We start from the raw sequence: 17,115 nt of genomic DNA on the forward strand, positions 1-17,115 counted from the left end.
AGTTCGGGGTGGAACCGAACCGGCGACCCTCCAGTCACAAGTCGCTTCTCAAAATCCCCTAATTGAAAGATTTGGACTTTGAAATGGGGCTCTGTACCAGCCAGTAAATACAAACAAATTTACACATTCTTCTGGTTAGTAATTGTGTTGCAAGTAGTAATTTGTGATATTTTTTTGCACTGACTAGGTAAGTATTTTTTATGAGTTCAAATGCTCATTAAAATACCCATTCTGTCTTGGTCTTATTGTTTTATTAAACATCTATGAAGAAATTTAACAAATTAACATGAGAAAAGAGGCTTAAGAGGCGAATGAAAATGCAGGATGGAGACTGAGCTTTCCTAAGATTTCCCAATGACAGTTGGATTTCATCCAGACAGTCATTACTGTTCCATGAAGCCTCGGCCATTTCTTCGGTCATGACCTTTCTGATCCCTCACATCTGCTCTTATTTATTTCTCTCCATACCCAACTTGTCTTATGTATAACCATGTAAAGCTATTATACCCTTCCTGTCTGCTCCTTTGACAGAATGGTGTCCTTTGGCAATGCACTTGTCACTTGTCAAATTATGTAAATGCCCTTGCTCCAGGTGTGTGCATTTTTTATCCCAGAGACTCAATTCATGGACGAAAGGGAGAGTCTACTAGTTTCCCGGCACCGTGCTCAATAATTTTTATGTTATATATCACTTCTGTCATTTCTCACTTGTCTGCCCCTGTCTTACCAATCATTGCTTACTAGAAATCAAAGATTTGATAAAATCAGATAGATATAATCAAATGGGCATGCACAATTGATTCCATTATTTCCAGAATTCATAAAAAAAAAAAAAAATCAAGCCTCTTTAATAGTATTAATATTATGTACTGGGGATTGGCATGGATGTGTTTATTACTCAAACAACATTAGGTTTGTGGAAAAGAAAGGCAATGGAAGGCAGTAAAATATGTTTGGTGGTGATGGATGACTTTTTTTAATGCAGAATGTCTTACACAATATTTCATGTTGTTTTTGTCACATCTATCTTGAAGGTGTCCTACCCACAGCAGGTTTCCCTTCAGTATTTTGATAAATGAAACATACGCGGCTCAACAAAATTGTAAGTTCATGACATTTTTCCCCACAAATCCATCAACAAAAAGTAGAAAGGTAAAGGTCAAGTGAAGTCGAGCAAGCATAAAATATAACTGCCACTACCTCTTCCTCTGAAGGATCTACTTGTGTTGAATATTCATAAAATTTGCAGCATTAGTCTTTATTTATTAATTATTATACAAACACAACACCAAAAGATATTAGCAACACATTAGATTGCTAAGTGGTGTCATGTCTTTGGGATAAATTAACTTTATTTAATGCAATGTAATGTAACATTACTGCTGATAACCATGTAAATTCAAGCTTTAAATTGTGCCATTCATTGTTCTGATCTGGATCAGTTCAATCAGGATGTAACCAAGTGAGTGTGTGGAACTCAGACTGTAACCAAGATTTTATATTGTGACTCCCGAGTCCAGCAGCCCCACAGCTACAGTCACAAGTCCTGCGAATCCAGGTCTCTTTGGTGCTGTAAGAACTGTCACATTGGCTCTGTAAACTGCTGTCTGTTATTGCATCCACAATTATTGCATCCCATTTTATTTACATTTTACACAGTAACCCAACTTTTTTCGGAATCAGGATTGCAATTGGGAACTACGTCTTGACAAACTGGATGACAACAACAAAAGCAGAACATGAGATGAATTGCATGGTTGCTGCGTCTGTACAAGAGGAATGTGACTGAATAAACACACTAATGAATGAAAAGGTTTCTTTGAACTGACAAGTGCATTGAAAGGTTACAGGATACAGACCAGAGATACTGTTAGTTTCACAAAATCCAATGATGTTGACGGAGGTTCTGCATGACTGCCCATTAGCATTCAGTTGACTACAGCCGATAACTGTGATCTACAGCACATCTGCGCATAGCATTTTAAAGTGCTTCCTTTCCATCATGCAGTATTTTGCAGGTCACCTCCCTCAGACAGCAAGGAAAGCCAACACTTGGGCAGTGCAAACACAAACTCATGGCTGGACAGCTGATGTTGCTGCTTGATGAAGAGAACAGGGAACAGAACTACAAGTACTGATGCAGACAGGGATAAAACTGCTGTGGTGAGAGCTTTAATTCATGATTTCGAAAGCAGATATGAATCTCAAAGTTCATGAATGACAATATCCACACGTCTGGAAACAAAACAATCAATGATATTTTTAAGAGATACAAGGCGTGCTTATCTGCCAGTATATTGTGAGGGAATGGTTGCACCGTGAAAGCAAGATGGAAAATGTTTGGATGGTCCTGACATTTAGAATTTGTTAAAAGTTGTTTCCATAAGATTGCTTCCCTAAAATCTAAAAGATGTTAATGTTACCAGTCACACTACTACAAGTAGCACTAAGTAAGAGTGATTATTTTTATACATAAAGCTACAACAATCAATATTTTTAAGTTAACAACTAATCATCTAATGTGAAAGGATTTGTTTGCAGTATGAACACATACAGAATTGTCAGCGATGCTCCCCTCAGCTCTGAAGAGCATTTAAGTACCTTTCAGCTCACTGTTTTGGTTTTATGGCCTGCAGGTTTACTATTTTGGTTCACTCTCGTCAGGTTTTCAGATGCGGCAGACAGGTGCTTTTGGGAATCACAGTAGTGAAAGTAGTTGAGATCAAGTAGGTCAACAGTCAGCGAATGCACTGAAATCGCTATACTGCTTTTTCTTTTCAAGTTCAGTTCAGTTCAGTTTTTACTGACCCACAAGAGGGAATTATTTTTGTGGCAAGGCAGCACAAGAACATAATAAATAGTACATAAACCCAAGAAAAATCACAGTGAGACAACTGAAGATATCAAAAATTATAGCACTAAACACGCAAAATAGAACATATCTATGGCATCAATTATGCATGCGGCATTATGATGAATATTAACTGAGTTATGGTGCAAATAGCAGTGGTAAAGGTCTTAATATTTTGAATATTTCAGGGGTCAGCAGGTTAATCTTTCAATAATGTGTGATGTATCTCTCTAGCTAGTTGTTTTTTTTTTCTTTTTACAGCTGGCAATAGTTTTCACATTATTTCAGTGAAGACTAAAACTCCTCAGGCCCATACTGTAGTCATCATCACGCATTAATGCTATTTGAATCAAATGGGAGCTGCTTTCAGGAAGAACATTATGAACATATGACATTTCCATCATGACTGATTTATTTCGTTGTTTTGTTTATATCTACAGAAAGTCCCCCTTTTTAGTTGGCTTTTCTTAGTATGGGAAAGGTAGCATATAGTGCAATAACTACCATTTGAATAAAAGCGTACCGAACGTAGCGGTATAATTCAACAACGCTCTAAATAACCTGCAAATCATGATGAAGAGTGCTGGCGAAATGTATTGGACAATAAAGAGATATGTGTCTGGATTTTTTACCAGCTTACTATGGGAATCTGAAAAACAAAGACACACAGTATGATCAGACTCAGAAAAATCACAGGAATGTTCATGTTTTAATGAAAATGTTAATTTTGCTTTGGACAGGAGTATGTAGGTTGAGAGAGGCATAGAGGGAACAGATAGGTAAGAATTACTGTGAGAGGAGAACATGCTTGAAAGAATTCATTAAAATTAGGTACTTATGTTTGCATTACTTATTGTTTTATTACATCCAGCGTTCTTAACTTGTCTTGAAAAAGACAGCATTCCATTTCACACCATGGACTATGAAGGAACCATCCATTCATTATGGATTAGGGCTGTCACTTTTTCAAAAGTGTCAAGTTCAAATGAATTTGAAGACCTTCAGAACTTGAAAACGTGTTCTCTTCTTTCAGATTTGTTTACAGAGTCCGCAGATGAAGAAACGAGCGGTTCTCTTTCCCTTGTGGCTCACATTGCTGATGGTGATCCAACTTTTGATCGTGAGGAGAGGCTACTCTTCTTTCAAATGAATTCTCAAGTGGATGCGCGGTACCGTCATTACAGACAGAGGGTCGGACAGAGACTGTCTCAGGGGCTGTTGTTCAGGCCACCACAGCCAGAGTCCTGTCTACTCTATAATGTCTATTCATTCTCACCTGGCTGTTCATTATGTATCACCCTAGCTGTCACCTCAGTGTACAGATGCCAGTGTGGGCTGCTGTTGCATCAACAGGGATGAGAGTCCTTACATCCAAACCCTGGATATCAGTTGTGCTGGACAGGATGAACTCAAAAGGTACCTTGTAATTTTAATGATATTACTATGTCTTCCCACGATTACTTCAGGTATGTCAGCAGATTTCACTTTTCTTCAATAATCCAGACATGAATAGACTTTGTGTGACAAAACTGTGGCTCCATCCTGTGGCTCAATACACATGCATGAAACATTAACTGAAAAATGCTGTGATGTGTGATATCATACCTCTATAAACTCTGAAGACTTTCTTGTCTCATGCAGAAAAGAAGAAGGCACATAACTCAACTCTGTTATGACCAATCCTCAATTCAAACCTTTAATCTAATCAACATGGGTGATATGTTTCACAAATGAGCCGTGCAGGTTAAATGAATTAAGGGCATAAAGTTTATGATCTTCTCCTCTGCGGTCACAGCTTTCCTTGCAGATTTGAAAACCCTTACATTTGTGACACTAAAAAGCAGGCTGCAAAAACGGTTAGATTAACTGTGAGTTTTATTCAGTTTTATCTATTTAATTAGAATAGTAAAGCAATGTCATAACAATACATGAAATAAAAAATAGGATTTGGACCTGGTAAAGACTAGTACATGTGAAGCTTTGTGTCAAAGCACAATAAGACAAACAAACACTTGGCGTGGCGCCCTATTACAGTGTTTATCAAACAGTTTTAAACAACAGCATCCCTCTGGATACTTTTTTTTTTTTTAATGGTGCTTTACTACCCTCAGACCTGTGCTCAGGGCTAAAACATAAGAGGAATTATTTGACTTGAGTATAATAACTGACAAACAAATACTTCCATAGCTTGCTGACAGACAAGCCGGAAAGTGCGCTGTGTTACTATGACACCTAGCAAATGTCAGTAAAATAGGTTTTTAAAGATACCCTGTGATTGTTAAGGAGCAATGCTTTAAAGAGCGGTTCCTCGTTTTATCTCGGCTTTGCACTGTTCTACTGGTGAACAGTCGCTAGCAGCAGCACGCAAGGAAACGTAACCAAAATAGGCAGGGAAGCAGAAGGCCGCATAGGAAGCAAACAGAAATCGGCTCTGCATATGTTTTATGAGGAAAGGAATTCAGTGTTTCATTCATTCGTGGTTATTAGACTGAAAAGATGCACATAAAGCACCCACTCTGAGAATCCCTTTGCTAGTTGAAAACTGGCTCACCAGCCATGAAAGAGATGGCTTTTTAGCGGCTTTTAGCGACTGACCTAGATAGAATAGGTCAGTCAGGTAAAACAATTCTTCCACAAAAGCTCGATGGAAAAATGCATCATTATTTCACGCCAACAATAGATGTAACCTACAGTACAGCAGCAGTTGGGCTTCTGAGCACCTACCAACCTTATTTATTCAGGCAGGCAGTGCTGAGAGCAATATATATTTTTTTTTTCCACAGGAATAGACACTTTAGGAATCATACCTGCAGTTTCCCAGTGCACAATCTAATCTAATGGCAGACGGAGCCCTTGCTGTTCTTTGCTAATCCAGGGGTTGAACCAGCTGTTTTAATATCATAAGCCTTCAGGCCAACTTATTAATTCATTTATTGTATGTGTGATAAGGAGAGTAAATGTGGTAGAGAGGTAACGGTTAAAACATCACCCCATTCACCACAGCTGTTCATGTTTTCTCTCTGTTCAACTGGCATTGTCCCTTTAAATTCACTAACAAGTGGACAGATGGCACAAGGCTTGCACTGTCAGAGTGCTGGGATTATGCCAGCTAGATGCTGCAGATCAAAGAGTGGGTCAGTGCACAACTGGGACCATGATGACTGTAAGATCCCTCCTGGTAAGGATTGTACAAAAACTATTATTCATGGCTTTCTGAGGAGCTATGCTGCACTGAATCAGCTGCCACCAGACGCGTACAGTATGATGCTGTCATTCTTCATAAGAACTATGGATACCCACAAGTGGGGGCAGCCGTGGCCTGTGGGGGCAGCCGTGGCCTGTGGGGGCAGCCGTGGCCCGTGGGGGCAGCCGTGGCCTAGAGGTTGGAGAAGCGGCTTGTGATCGGAGGGTCACCGGTTCGATTCCCCCACTGGACGGGCAGGAAAAATTTGGGTGTGGTGGAGTGATTAATGCGAAAAATACTCCCCCCCTCTATTAGCCGGCTGATGTGCCCTTGAGCAAGGCACTTAACCCCCCAATATGCTCCCCGGGCGCCTGATGCTGCCCACTGCTCCTGTGTGTGTTTCACTGCATGTAATTTGCCGGGTGTTGCATGTGTGTGTTCAACTAAGGATGGGTCAAATGCAGAAGACGAATTCAGTGTGTGTATGTAAAAATATATATACTGCCAATAAAGTTGATTCTTCTTCTTCTTCTTCTTCTTCTAAGATCATCTTTAAGTAAAGACAGTGTTTAGGCGGCTCAACTATATCTATATCTTATGTTACGGAAATTTCATTTCTGCCTGTAGCGAGTTAAGCAAAGGAAAACACAACAAATCCGGAAGATAGCATGCACCAAAATGTTTTTAATCTCTACAGAGAGGAGGCAACACACAGAACCACACGACAGCAAGCAGTTCAGAGTTGTGCCCCACTGGTTGAAGACTTCATCTCATTTTATGCTTTCTGATGTGTCTCTGCTTCTTTGTTTGGAGCTTCAAAGACATTCCTTCACAGGTTGAAGGAAAACCAGACAGGACGTAATAACTGTTAGTACCCCAATTGAGGTTTATCTCTTGTGAGATGAAGATCTCTTTCTGCCCTCTGCTTTACCCAGGATGTTATTTATAACTTGGCTATAACAGTCAGTTCACCAGGTCATTACTTGGTCACTATAACACTACACAACTAAAGCTACAGATTAACTACATTAAGTATGAGGTAAAAGTAAACATTATGTCATTGTTACTACAAAGCATACAAAATTTCCATCACACTTATATATTGCATCTATATATCTATCTATATACACACTCATATATATCTCTTTCACTACTGTGTCTACTGTGAATTATCAAAAGTGTTTGTGAGTAAATCCTTTGAATCATGTTTGTGTAAGCCATCTAGACAGAGATCCTGACCGAGTCCAGTCAGCTGCAGCGTTCCAAGCCGCCACACATTGGTGGCATTCAGACTTCTTTTTCATGCTTTAAAATTGTGGCAACAAATGAACAAATGCCTCGACTTTAAAGTGGGGATGATGGAAAAAGAGATGTTACCACACCAATAAAAGGTGTTAAAGAAGGAGCGCCATCACAAGTGGAAGAACCGTAAAGAGGGAGGCGTTCACAAACCGCTCGGAGAGGAGGAAAAGAGAAATTTTTCCTTAATCCCTGTGAGGCATGGCGATTTAATGGAAAGTTCCTCTTATCGGGCATGATGCAGAGACCTTACCATTGCCTCTGCTTCACTTTGATGTGTTTTGAGAGCGAGACCACTTAAGACTGCTTCACCACATGCACACACACACACATACATTCTCTCAACCCTTTAGTAGGCTACACTGAGCAATATATCTTTGCTCCAAAGATATGGTGTTCTGAAAGGGCTGGGCATATTGTTGTTCCCACGCTCCACTCTATAAAATTCTAAAAAGCATTTCAATTTCAAATCAGATTCCCATGTGCAGCTCAGCTCATAGGTACTGCTACTTTGCCCTGATATTCCTGCTTTTTTTTTGGGGGGGGGGGGGGTTGTTGTTGTCTTTTGCCCACAAAATAAACCCACAAAGACAAAAAGGTGCACTTTAATCATGCTCATTTATTGTTTTTACTCAGTGAAAAAAGGACCAAGTACTTGGCTGGTTTTGTTACGTTTTTCAAGTGACCCTGAATTCTGTCAGCTACATTTGTCTGATGTGAGATAAAAGCATCATGTCGAAACCTCCTCCTGCCATCACCTGACAAGAAATTACAATAAAAAGAAAATGTAATACCTGACAAACTGACCACAGACAAACGGAATGCAATGCATAGCGTACTTATGTTCTTTGCCCCATTCAAACAAACACAAAGATGGCACCGGTGTTCAGTGCGCTCCATCACATCCCAAACCCTGCCCTAATCACACTGCGGTGGGACTGTGTGGAGGGACAAAGAAAGTTGGTGGTTACAAATCAGTATACAGCTAAATGAATTTTTTTTTTTCTTTACAACTCTATGATTAGTTCACTTTGCACTGCAGTCTCTTTTTACTCTCACTGCTGCTACTGTAGGACTGGAGTGGCCTCCCAACAGACCTGCTACCTACATCACACACAGTGTAGAAAGCCGATTATTTACACCTGACAATGATGAGCTTGCCAAATCTCCCAAATGATGCATGGGTGCGTCACGGTGCTACCCAAAACCCCTGCTTGACAAGTCGTTGCTGCTGAAACAGTCAATAACCCTCGCTGGCTTCCAACTCACTAACAAAGTCAAATGGGTTCACTGTAAACAAAGTGAACACAACTAAGCTAGAGGGACCACTATCAGAAAGAATTTCAGTTTTTTTTACACTGATAATGGGAGGCATTATGGTAATGTGGTTAGCACTGCCGCATCACAACAAGAGGGTTCCAGGCTCGAATCCCAATCTGGGCCCTTCTGTGCAGTTTGCATGTTCTCCTTGTGCCTGCATGGGTTTTCTGGGCACAGTCCTAGAAAGATGCACATTAGGATAATTGGCTGCTCTACATTGTCCCTAGGTGTGAGCGTATGATTGTCTTACTTTGTGTGTCGGCCCTGAGATTGAGAGGCGACCAGTCCAGGGTGCACTGTGACCCTGCATGGATAAAGCAGTATAGAAAATAGAAGGACAGATAAACTAATAACTTTAAAGCAACCCAGAAAGGAGTATTTATGGATAATCTAACTTTAATTTTAATGCCTGAGTAATTAAATTCTTCTAATTCTTCATTACATTTATTCAAAAACTATATCGAAGTCCAATATCGCACAAAAGTACTCTTGCTCATTAATTTGTAACACTGCCCACAAAGATCATATGCATACAGAAACATTTACTTTTGGATAAGAACCACCGTATAAACAAAAGCATAAAATCACTGACAATTAACAAATTTAAATTGACTTAAAGTACACACTGTGATATCATCTAACTAAATAAAAATAATTACTTCTCGAGAGACATCTTGGCAGCATTGAAGGTGCTCCTGAAGTAGTCAATAGAATTATTTAACAAGTACTTCCTCTGTGTTTCACATCCAAATCAAGCATCTTATCTTAGCAGACAGAGTAGGTACTCATCAGCACTGACAGATGGCTTAAGAAGGGGGGGAAAAAACAAACAAACAAACAAACAAGGGGAAGACAGACAGAACAGTTGGCCACCAGAGAAAAGATGGAGAATACATGACAACAAGAGGGGATGGAGACAAAGACGCGGGGGATCATCCATTCGTTGGACATTTTTATGCATCTTCTGCTGGTGATAGCCATGGCTGGAGGGAATATATTTTTGGGTTGTCTGTCCATCTGTCCATATGTTCATCTGTCTGTCCCAGTGTGGTGAATGCCATATCTCAGTAATGCCTTGGGAGTTTCTTCAGATTTGGCACAATGTCCACTGCTACTCATAGATGAACTGTTTAGAAGTTTGGTGGCCAAAGGTCACTGAGAGCTCACAAACACATGTGCAGCCCTAACTCAAGAATTCATGCAGTAATTATGACAAAATTTCACACAATTACCTAATATGGATAAAAATTTATATCCAAAGGGTCAAAAGTCAACTTCAGTATGACATCATAATGTTCAGACACACAAGAGATTGTGACCATAATTTGTTTCTCTATTTTGATCAGATACTGAATTGGTGACACTAATCTTGGAAATGTGCTTTCCGTGCTGCCGGGTTGAGCATATGTGTTCATGTTTAGAATTTGTAGCTTCTTTGCAGCAACATCCACATTTGCAACACTGTAGTCCACCACACCCCTGTGCTGTTAGACTGTTGAACACCAACTGACTAACATGCTGCCCTGCACTTCAGTAACTGATTTTTGCTCATGTCATTATCCACCTGCTGTTCATTTGCACTGTTTTTCACCCACTTGCACTATACTCCACCCTGCACTACCTCACTTTTGAACTACCTCCAGAAACATATTTATTTTACTTATCTTATTTTATTTTGTGTTACCTTATTTTATTTTATTTTATTCTTCTATTATATGTTACTTGTTACGTTCTATGTATGAACCAATCACCAAGACAAATTCCTAGTAATGTGAAACCTCTTCACTTACAAAGGCAATAAAGTCTTTCTGATTCTGAAGCTCATTCGGTTTGCCGACGTTGAGCTTCAGGTGACTGTTGTTGCATCATGAGCTCTGGATCAGCCATACGCACTGCATCGCTGCTTTTACCTGGCAGTCAACCTACAAATCCCAGATTTAGTAAAATGTTGTGCATTGATATAATCGCCTCAATCTGCCAAACTGGTATTTTTAATAAAATACTGCCTGTAGTTGACTAAAGCAAAGCTTTGATTAGGGGATGCATCCAACAAAAAAGACAAATAAAACAGACTATCTGCTCTTGAATAATGAACCTCACTCAAACTACAAGATTAGAAAACAACAGCACATCACAGACTCCAGGATATTACCAAGATTATCTCTCTCTCTCTCTCTCTCTCTCTCTCTCTCTCTCACACACACACCTCACTTTTTGACAGTGAGAGATCTGATTCACAACACCACAAACGCCTTGCTTTGTGTGCTTATTAACCAGCTCCTCTGTAACTGCTGCCATGTGGTCTCCACTTAAGTGTTATAATGCCTTTATCCTAGAGGAGAGAAGGTTACGTTTATCACCATACTGAAACACTAATTGCTCATTTTATCTCTCTCTTCAGCTGTGCAGTAAGTAAGCTTTTGGTTTTTGGCCAGCTGTTTGTCTTCACATCCGCAGTGGTGGAGGAAGTAATCAAAGGTAAAAGTAGCCGTACTACACAGCCCTACATTCTAAACCTTACTTGAGTAAAAGTATTGTATAAATAAATCAGGAAGTGAACCTAGTTTTGATTATATATTAAATTCTACTGGGTAATTTAATATAATAAATCACACTGTGTTAGTTAGATTTAGATTTTGTATTGCAAAGTTACTAGTAACTTTGTTGTCCAATGAATGTAGTGCAGCAAAAAGTACAATATGTGCCTCCAAAATGTAGTGGAGGAGAAGGATAAAGTTTAGCATAAAACGTCTTTTCTGTCGCCATATATGCAGTACATACAATAAATCGGGGGGTGCCCAAAGTTTTATTTAATAAATAGGGATTATACATTTTTAAAGTACATCTCTATCTCATAATGCAACATGAAGAGTGCTTTGTATACATTTTCTTTTAAGATTATTTACTTATTAATTCACTAGAAACACCTGGCAGGCCAAGCTGGACTTTTCAGCTGGAAGGTTTGCTTTGGCCCATGAACCCACTTTGTGCTTCTGCACAAATTCACTATGAAGGAATAAACAATATACAAAGTCCTTGGTTTCTTTGATAATGCCAGCAGCTCAGACTCAAGGAAAATGGAGTTTTCGACTGAGTAACTGTATAGACCCACCCAGCACCTTGCAAATGTCTTCACTGTAGTGAGAGGGGGTTTAGAGCAGGCTAAGCGTGCTATTCCAGATATTTAGTTTGAATTTTTGTGGCATTTCCATGGCATGATGTATTGCAGCAGAGCTGTTTTGAATCATTTAAACTGATCCACCAGATCAGTAAAAAGAACTCCACTCTGCCATGTTAAGATGACACTGCAGTCATGCTGCTCAGAGAGAAAAGGACCACCATTGCATCATTTTCTCACTATTCTTGGTTACAGTTTTGATCAAATTAGGACTCAGCAGTGAAGTGTGTATGAAATGGTAAAATCAAAACCATCTTTTAATTAACAGTGTGGGAAAAGCAAACCCCACTGCACAGTGCAGTGATATTTTAGTCTGTGTCAGTCTTGTATCAGTGGGGAAAGCCTCATGGTTTCTAATTACCAAACACAGACTGCATCCCACTTTATAGAGAGCTTTTGATATTGCAAGGCCATGCTATTGATTGCCTCGGGTTACCACCTGACATAATGAATAAACAACCAGATTTAGTAGTGCTATGCACAGGGGAGATCCCACATACATGATGCATGATGCAAGTCGCATGGTGAGAGGAAGAAGGGAAATAGTAGGAAGGAGACAGGCATGGCCTGTGGGCTTCACAGGCCTCTCTGCTGGGACTCATCTACAATCACACAAAGAGGGTGGCGTGGGAGTGTGGGGTAGCTGTGGTTTGTGACACTAGACACAAACCACACAAGACAAAATGGGTTATTGATTAACTGTAAATGAGCTGCAGCAATTAAAAAAAAATACTGCACTGTGCTTGTTGAGATTTTTCTAACTTGGACACAGATTTTGCAAAAACTGATGAGTAATGAGATCAACAGTCATTTGTAATAAACATGCACATTAATAGCTACAGCAAGTTAACCAACTAAGTAGTAACAAATATGTTCTGAGATTCTGAAATGTGCACCAGTTAGAGAGTACAGGAAGATAACATTTGATGAGCTGTTTCAAACATTCTCTCTGAAAGAGGCTGATTCATTTGTTAAATTTCCCACATGTCAGAAATTCAGTGTAGAGGAGAAACCAGTTTGTCCACCACCAATATCGTCAGCAACACAAAAGCTAGGATTAAAGCTTCATACACCAAGCATGGAAAGAGAGAAGCTAGCTTTGCCTTGCTTATTTCATGGCTACCTTTTTCTTCAGTGGACATTCAACATCATGTTTATTGCTATATACATACATACATATACACATATACATATACATACATATATATATATATATATATATACACATATACATATACATACATATATATATATATATATATATATACATATCTGGCACCCCTGTGGTCAATTACTACAGCTAAGTGATAAAGTACTTTCTGAAAGTGTGCTAGAAGATGTGAATGCAGTACTACAGACAATCCCTACTAAGTCGATAACCAAGACCAATGAGCTGATGTACACCACAGCAACAGTAATCTTTGAGATGCTTGGCTACAAGGTTAGCACCATAACAAGGAGCAAGGAGCACCATTCCCCATGGAAAAGGAGGCTGGAGGCAAAGATCAGAGCAAACCACAGAAGTCAGTTGGCTCTCAGGACTACAGAGGTGGAATGAAGAAAGGGCTACCAACGAAGTCTACACCTGAGGCACTGGAGACTTCCAAACAAAGACTCACAGCTCTGCCCATCTGAAGACATACACACGAGAAGTAGAAGCTAGGAGAATAAACAGGATATTCTCCACCAAACCATCCAAAGTGTACTCCCAGTGGCAGGGCAATAACATCAGAATAGGTCCACCCAGGGCTGAGACTGAACAGTATTGGAAGAACACATGGGAGAACAAGGCATCACATAACATCAGTGCTCAGTGGTTTGTGGATCAGACCACAACAATCTCTCAGAACAAGACCCAGTAACCATTACAATGGAAGACATCCAACAAAGCGTGTCTGGTAGGATGAGCTGGACAGCGCCCGGCCCTGACATGATCCACACCTTTTGACTAAAGAAACTGCAGTCCATGAATGCCAAGCAGCACTAATGTACCAGCTGCTGATGGATGGAACTCACCCAGAGTAGCTAACCAAGGAAGGACCAACCTGTGCACCACCTGGATTGACTGCAAGAAAGCCTACAACTCAATGAAACACAGATGGATACTGGAATGCCTGGAAATGTATAACATCAACAGGACACCAAGAGCCTTCATAAAGAACTCGAAGGGACCATGGAAGACAACTTTAGAGGTCAACTCAAAGCCAACTGCACAAGTTATCATCATGATGTGCCATTCCTGTTGCTGTTCTGTCCACGCCTGAACCCCCTCAGCCAGATTATCACAAAGAGCAGTTACGGATACCTGTTTCGAAGTGGGGCAACCATCAGTCACCTCCTCTTGATAGATGACATCACCTAGAGTTAGCATGACTTGCTGATCCACATCACCAGGTTCTACAGCAATGACCTCAGAATGTCATTCAGAATAGATAAGTGGGATGGTAAAAAAGAGAGGGAAGAAGAGTAGAACAGAGGGGGTTGAGCTACCAGAAGGCAACATTACAGATGTTCAGAACAGCTACAAATACCTTGGAATCTCAAAGGCAAATGGAAACCATGATGAGCCTCAAGGAAATCAGCTGCAGTCAAATACCTACACAGAATGAGGCAGATCCTGAAAAGTCTACCACACCAGACAGGACCAAGCTGTGCAAAGATACCCCTGAGACAATTCAGCTCATAACAGCAGGGTGTAATATGCAGCCAGGAACAGCATACACTGAACATTATAACCAAGTTTACTTAGTATACAGGAAAATCTGCACTCTGAAAAAGCATCCATCTAAGGAAAAAAAAATATCAGAAGATACAATTTAGAAGTTTAAAGCCTTTTAAATCCTTGAAATGTTAATCATCATACTGAGGTCATATTATAAAGGCTGATGAACAGGTGAGTACTGATGAACAGGAGCCAGAAAAAGACACTTCATAAAGGGCAACTGACATCACAGATGACGAACGGGGAGCAAAAAAGATACCTGAGAAATATTAATAAACATGAGAGGGAATGAACCCAGTAATAATACATATAATCAATTTATACATGTCATGCGGGGTACTTGTGGAAAAAAGAGGCAAGATAATCGTGTCAACTGTAATATTAAACAGTAAAAAGAAAATGTGTTCATCTTTCAAATGGATCAACTTACATTCACAAACAATGGATGGTCTTTGAAGTCACTGTACCAGTGTTCACGAAAAGATAAATGTTACAAACACGTATGAAACAACTGGGTGTGTGGAATATTGCGGCTCATGCCTCCACAGCTGAGGAGCAGCTTCAGGCGCAAAGTTGTTGCAATAGCATCATCAAGGCAATGGAAATGCCAACTTAAAATGTGAAGCACAGACTTGTGACAGCGTAGAGGTCACAGTGAGACAACACAGGAAGAGTGTACAACTTCAAATCATCCCTTATTTACACAGTCATGATATTGGGATTTGTGCTCTAGGCTGTCGAAACATGCAAACTTATATCTGTCAGTAAGTGTCTTTATTAAAGCAAGATGGAACTATTGGAACAAGAGCTGAAGTACTTGCCATTTCTTTGAACCATTGTCAAAAGGGCTTTTCAATTTCTGTAAAAGAAAGCCTGTTGTCTAAGCAAATGTGTGTGTTGTGGCTGTGTTAAGACTCCCAGCACAAACTGCTTTTTGGCACGACCAGGTTATTTAAAATAAAAAAAAAATCGCAATCAGGCTGCCCTGAAATGTGATGCCCATCAGATTTATAGAGACATGTCTCAGTCTCAACGGTCTAGCCACTCAAATTGTATTTCAAAGTCTCTTTTCTATCACTTGCAACATGACACACAATTATAACGTCAAATCCAAAATGACTGAAGTTCATTAGAGCGACAGAGCAGAATCCAGACTGGTCAGGTGCGATGAAACAGCTCTGCACAGCAACTTGACAGCTCAGTTGTTGGGAGGGCGAAATGATAGACCTCCGTTCCTTTTCCTTCCGCTGATCATTGTCAACTGACAGTGTGAACAGTCTGTCTTACCCACCTGATTTGAGAAACAAATCTGATTTGCCCGCAGTCTAAACAAAGCTTATGTGTGAACACAAACACTTAAGCAAGCTCTTCAAGAAAACAAGGACAAGACCCTGAAGATGAAGAGTTTCATCACTTCCAACATCATCATCAATGACTTTCTCCAGGAAATGTTTTGCACCTTTTAACAGCACAAGCGCGAGTGTTATGGTGTGTGTGTGTGTGTGCATATGTGTGTCTCAAGAAGTCTAATGCTGGTGAATTTTTCAGGGTATTTGAGCAGTTTTCCTGTAAATTCAGAATAATCTCCAACCTGAAAGATGTTGCCAAATCCCTGCAAATGGCAGATGATAATTAAATGGAGTATTTGTTAAAAGCAAGAACACAATTTCTGTTAAGTTCTATATAAGCTTTAACAATACAAGCTGTAATATGTTTTCAACAAAAGTTCTTAGAGTTTTATATATATATACTAGAATATCCATTTTTGATGGCTTTGAAAAGTTTCTGTAAGATGTTCAATCCATCATTTTAAAACACCGGAAGGTCTCTAAAGCTTGTGTAACTGATGATTTGTATGCAATGACAATGTGATGAACCAAAAGAGAATTACTGACTGAATCTGCAGGTCCCCTCGGCTTTACAGAGCTATGCAGTTTATTTTCCTTTTCTACAACAACATAATATTGTATGTTCAGTGTCAAACACCAAAATACAAAAGTGTTTACTAGTCCAAATAAAAGCAGAAACATCCAGTTCATTAGAATACTTTTTTTTTTGCATGTATAAAACTTTGCATACATTGAAGTAAATACATGAATTTTGGCAAAATTTCCAGAAGTGTAGTGAGCTTCAACTCCCAGTTTACTTAAAAAAAGTTTTTGGCATCTAAGGCATATGAAAACATTACCTATTCCTACATTTATCCTCTGTCTCTCTTTGTACTCTCCAGTGTTCATAGCGTGAAGTCATAGCTAAGCAGTTGCTACTGATTGGCTCCGGAGCCACACTGGAGACAGAGGCCAGTGGGGCATTAGTCACCATCAAAGCTCTCTTATGTGAGAACCGGCAAACAACGCCACATCGTTGTTATACTTGTCCGTTATTTTTCTCTATCTGAAAAGAAGAGAGCTTTCAAAAAAGTACTGTGCAGTAAAAGTCACGGTCATTACACTTGTTATTAGTGACAGTAATGGCAGAAATATTTGCAATAGCAGCATTATATAAAGTTTGCAATTTATCTCTTACTGGAAGTAAGCGAGAATACACTATTCACTCATATT

This window comes from Scatophagus argus, chromosome 2 (genome assembly GCF_020382885.2).
Source record: "Scatophagus argus isolate fScaArg1 chromosome 2, fScaArg1.pri, whole genome shotgun sequence".
NCBI lineage: Eukaryota > Metazoa > Chordata > Actinopteri > Scatophagidae > Scatophagus > Scatophagus argus.